Source organism: Megascapheus bottae, chromosome X (genome assembly GCF_031878675.1).
Source record: "Megascapheus bottae isolate mThoBot1 chromosome X, mThoBot2.hap1, whole genome shotgun sequence".
NCBI lineage: Eukaryota > Metazoa > Chordata > Mammalia > Rodentia > Geomyidae > Megascapheus > Megascapheus bottae.
The window spans coordinates 81,286,596-81,292,351 of NC_143547.1; the positions used below are offsets into that span (position 1 = coordinate 81,286,596).

General features: G+C 37.0%; 1 pseudogene; it reads left to right on the forward strand.

Annotated features, from left to right (window-relative positions):
• Positions 1 to 5,086: 5,086 nt before the first annotated feature.
• On the forward strand, positions 5,087 to 5,539 carry LOC150041455 (DNA-directed RNA polymerases I, II, and III subunit RPABC3 pseudogene; annotated as a pseudogene).
• Positions 5,540 to 5,756: the final 217 nt, after the last annotated feature.

Consider the following 5,756-nt stretch of genomic DNA (forward strand, 5'->3'; position numbering starts at 1 on the left):
TGTTCTATTCTACAAAGCCCATTTATAAACTCATTTATTTTAAGGTTTTCATAAGTACTGTCATAAAGTCATCTATTTAAGTTTGTGTAATCTCTACTTTATTTAGCCTCCAGTTGATCAGTTACTTCAAATGGAAAAAATTGTTCCAAAAGATCAACTAACCTAGATAGCTTTTTCATATATTTTTATTGTAATTAATAGAAGGGTTACATTATATTCACCAGATAGAAGGTGCATTACTTCACAAACATTGATAACCTTTCTTATGTCTTGGTTCCCATTTCCCTCCCCCCACCCCCGCCCCTCATCTTGTTTTACTCCCTTCCCTATCTGACTTCAAATAACCAAATATGCATATACACAATATATCAGATAACCAGGTGAAATTCTGTAACAATATGAGGTAACCAAGGACAGCAAAAGAGATGAGAGATAACATAGTACATTAAGGCAACAATCACTCATTATATAGCTTTTGTTTCTATATCCTGGAGGTCCTTTCATTTAGCGTCATATTATATGGCCTTATGTATCTAGGTTTTGCTCTATTGTAAATCTCTGCTAGGAGAGCCCAAGGTTTCTAGTGATTATGACAAATGAGGGAAACCACTGAGCCTATATTCCTTTGAAAACCTAGACAGCTTTATTGAGCTCAATGTAGTCTGATTTCAGACATAGAATTCAGGAGGCAGTGGCTGAGCAGGAAATTTCCACTTGTATAGAGTTTGTGATTATTTGAAATAGTGAAGGGAAGGGAAAAACAAGATGATTGGGCAGGGGTGTGTGGAGGGAAAGTGGGAGAAAAAAATGGAAGGGGATATCAATGTTCAAGAAGTAATGTACCCACAATCTAATGAATGTAACTGTAACCCCTCTATACATCACCCCAACAATAAAATACAATGTAAAAGAGTTTGTGTTTAAATGCTATAGCTACAGATTCTTCCTTTATCACTGGGGCCAGCTTGAAGACTATCACTTTACCCTGAGACATGATCGTGATTTCCCAAGTATTGTTTTGGTAAATAATACATAGCTTTTACAGAAATTTAAAAATTGTATCTAATTTTACCAATAAGTATTTGAGGAAGAGATTATCATTCCAGTTTTAGAGACCTAATGATATGAAATACCTACCCAATGAGGATATTTATACAGATGGGGAGTTAAAATTTTCAGAGCTAAGCATTTACCTTAATATAATCCTACTTTTCATATGCATATCCATTCCTGTCTGCTTGATATGTGTAATTCCTTCCACTATATCTCACTTTTTAGTATCTTTGTTTTGGCAGAACACTAGAGAATCCTATGTAGCTTCTATAGGAGGTCTCAGGAGAGATTTAAGGAGGAGCCTCTATTTTTAAGCTATAGAAACCTCATATAAATGAGTGTTAAATATAGGAAGTTTGAAGATAAGATTTCTGCAGAGGAAAGCACTCTTAGGAAGATCTGAAAAGTTGCCAAGAGATTAATTTTCTAGTTTCTAGATAGAGTATACCAGATGAATCTACCTAGAAGGAAGACAGACTCAGAGCATAGATGTAAATCTAAGCATGTTTGAAAGCCATTTGGTTCTCAAGGAAACCTAGTAGAAAGTCCATGAAACTTTTATCTCCAATTAAACATGGCACAAAAAAAGTCAGAAGTGGAGCTGGTGGCTCAAATGATAGAGTGTTGTCATGAGGAAAAAGCTAAGCAACAGTGCCCTGGCCCTGAGTTCAAGCCCCAGGATTGGCAAACACACACACACACACACACACACACACACACACACACACACACACACACACACACACGGAGAAGTGGAAAGATTACTTTTAGAGTTACAAATAAATTCCAAATCAGCATTGTACTAATACTTGCTGTTTATTGTTTACCATGGGAACACTACATAAATCAGTTTAAGTAAATTTCCTTACTGGAATTATTGTGCAGATGAGGAAGGTTCATGGAGCTCAAATAGTTTGCACAAAGTCATACAGTTGGTGTTTGAACTGAGATCAGTCTTGCTATAAATTCCATGAATTCAGCTGTATACTGTACTGTCCCATTTGTCAACACTACTTACTTACTCAAATTACTCAAATTTGGGTGATGTAATTAAAGTTTTTGGAATGTAGTCTTATTGAACAGTTCTAGAATTCAGATCTGAGTCTGAGCTTGTTATAAAGCTATTGGTATGACCTTGGGCATACTTCCATCATTTAAGTGAATAAGTAAATGAATGAATGAATGAATGAATAGAAAGTTCATCTTATGGGAACATAGTGAAGATTACACATAAACATGCCTAGCACATAGCAAATACTAATAAAAATATTTCCCTCTTGTTCTTTTTTTTTCATGTGGCTTGCTTTTTTCTCCCCAAAGTGACTGTAAATACTTCAAAGACAAAGGCTATGTGATTTTTTTAAATTTTAAAATTGTATTTTAGTTCGAGAATTAATATACCCATTACCTGACAAATGTAACTGAGACCCATCTCTAATTACCCTGACAATAAAAATTAAAAAAACGCCATACACAACCCCCCAAAATTTTGTTTTATTGTCAGGGTGATGTATAGAGGGGTTACAGTTGTATTCATCAGGTAATGGGTACATTACTTCTTAAACATTAATACCCTTTCCCATGTTTTTCTCCCAGTTTCCCACCCCACAAACATGCTTCAGAGTCCTATGTATTGTGAGACATATTATTAAAACTTTTGGTGCTGCTTTTAATGAATCTTTTTGTAATAAATTTGAAATATTCAAAATATTTTAAGAGGTTTTTTTATCTGTTTTGGAAGTAGATAACTAGCTGAAAAGATACCATGTTAGTCCTGTTTTGTAGCATATGACATCAGTATGATTGTGTTTCTCAGTGTATTAGTGAATATTTTCTAATGTGATTGCTAGTAATTCTTTGTTTATTGCTTTCTGAATTTGAAATTAGGATCTTGTAATTATTAGGTTTGAGCCATATTGCCAGCCCAATTCAGTAGTCTTGATGAAAACATCCCCATTTTGCTTAGAATCTCATATTTTCTCTAAAATGAAGAGTATCTTTTGATCTGAGGATAACTTCAGAAATGCATGGATGAATATTATTTTTGTGGTCACCTTGAGGACATTAAAACAACATAATGCCACTTAGTTCATCAGTAAAATTAAAAATAATATCCAGAGTATTTGCATGAATTGTCTGTTTGGCTAGGTTAATTGACAGGGATTTGTAATCAAAGTTACTGGGGTCCTAAATATTGATATTTTAGTTTGTCATTTAAATCACTATTTGAGACCCTTGAAGAGAGGGTAAGAGACATTTAAGGGGGAGTAATAGTTCATATGTGTTTAAAATGAGTCCCTAAAGGAAGAACTAGAGGGAGATGAGGGACAGATGAATTTAAAGAGATAATTTCTGAATGAAATTGTTTAATGACAGGAGTCTAGATCCCAGAAGCATGGAACCTGAGTAGATGAGATTGGGTGCGTTCAGGGTGGTATGGCTGTAGACTGGAAGCTGAGTAGAATGAATGAAAACTAAATTTACTGCTGGGCACTGGTGGCTCACGCCTATAATCTTAGCTACTCAGGAGGCTGAGATTTAAGGATCACAGTTCAAAGCCAACCTGGGCACAAAAATCCAGGAGACTCTTATTTCCAATTAACCACCAGAAAACTCGAAGTGGCACTGTGGCTCAAGTGGTAGAGTGCTAGCCCTGAGCTAAACAGCTCAGGGATAGGGCCCAGTCCCAGAGTTCAAGCCACATACTTGACTAAATAAATGAATGAATAAATAAGTAAATAAATCTGCTCTAAACACAAAGTGGTGAAATTGTAGTGTCCTGAAGACCCCAAATAGCTGTTTTGATTAACTTGTGCAAGATCGTAAAGCTATGAAGTTGTAAAGCCAATACTCAAACTTTTTTTTAGGTAGGATTTCAATATGTAGTACAGGCTAGTCTGGATTCAGTTGGAAACCGACACTTTACTGTAAAAGACCAGTGGAAGAGCTTAAAATGAATCAGAATTTGTGTTATGTATATGATTTTTTAAAAAAATTACACTTGATTCTCCTGCTCCAGCAACATGAGTGCTAAGATTACAATTATGTGCCACAGTGTGCAAATCCAGTATTTTTAACTACAAGTACTAGACTCCCTAAATACTTCATCTCGTCTGAGATGTAATGGACTGTTGTTTCTAGAATGATCAGCCGACACTATAGAACAGTTAACAAGAAACCCACAAGCTTACCATGTGACAGACATTGTTCTAGGTTCTTTACAACACAATAAATTTGTTTTATATCAGCTTTTCAGATGAGGAAACTGAGGTATTAGGAGAGAGGAGTGATTTGTCCTGGCATTATATTCTTGGTAGTCTGGCTGTAAACCAGTGAAATCAGTAAACCCTGTGAAATCAGGAGCTATGTCTGTTTTGTTTGCTGCTGTGTCTTTAACACTGAGTATAATGGATGGCCCATAATAAATACATTAATTAATTAACACATAAATTAATAAATTTGGTTTATGATATGTAGCCTCTGTAGGTGGATGAATTGAGCTTCCCATTACCAGGTAACTTTTTCGTAACAATAAGATTACTTGCAAATAGGAATAGTGATGCAAACAATTTGGGCAGTTAGAATTGTGCTTAGCTACTCTTTGCTCACATGGTCAACTTTCCTCTATCTGTGGTCTTCTACTGGAGTGGAAATCTTGCTTTTGAGCCCAACATCATTGTAGCTGAACCCTAGATGCTTCCTGATAATTTGTGACTTCTTGGAGCTAGGACCCTGAATGGACAGATTCCTAATTTTGACTTTAAAGTATGGATCTGTGTGTGATACAAAGGCAACACAAAACAACTAGAAACTATCCACACCTTGCATGTTTTCTAGGGAGGGAGAACTACTTGGTCATTTGATCACAGAGCAATTATCATCTTAGCAGAACAAAACAACGCTTAAAACAGAAACTTCAGGCTTTCCGCCTCCCTCCTCCTTTTCTCCACACGATGGGGTGCTTGAGTCCCTAGTTGTGGCCGCGGGCTTATCTCTTTCTCTTCTGCTGCTCTTGGGAACCCCCCCCCCCACGATGGCAGGCTTCCTGTTTGAGGACATTTTCGATGTGAAAGACATTGACCCGAAGGGCAAAAAGTTTGACCGAGTATCTTAACTACATTGTGAGAGTGAATCTTTCAAGATGGACCACATCTTAGAGGTAAACATTCAGATTTACCCTGTAGACTTGGGTAACAAGTTCTGATTGGTCATAGCTAGTACCTTATATGAAGATGGTACCCTGGATGATGGTGAATACAACCCCACAGATGACAGACCTTCCAGGGCTGACCAGTTTGAATATGTCATGTACGGGAAAGTGTACAGGACCGAGGGAGATGAAACTTCTATTGAAGCAGCAACACGCCTCTCTGCTTACGTGTCCTATGGGGGCCTGCTCATGAGACTACAGGGGGATGCCAACAACTTGCATGGATTTGAGGTGGATTCCAGAGTTTATCTGCAGATGAAGAAACTGGCATTTTGAATTTCCTGGGAATGCAGCCATGTTGCTCGTCAGCCATGTCATGACATCATTCAAGTCTGAAAAGAGATTGCTGTTGTTCACCTGTTGAAGAGAGTTTGGTTCATGTCCAACTTGGGTGAAACTTTAGCTAGTCTGGATTCAGTTGGAAACCGACACTTTACTGTAAAAGACCAGTGGAAGAGCTTAAAATGAATCAGAATTTGTGTTACGTATATGA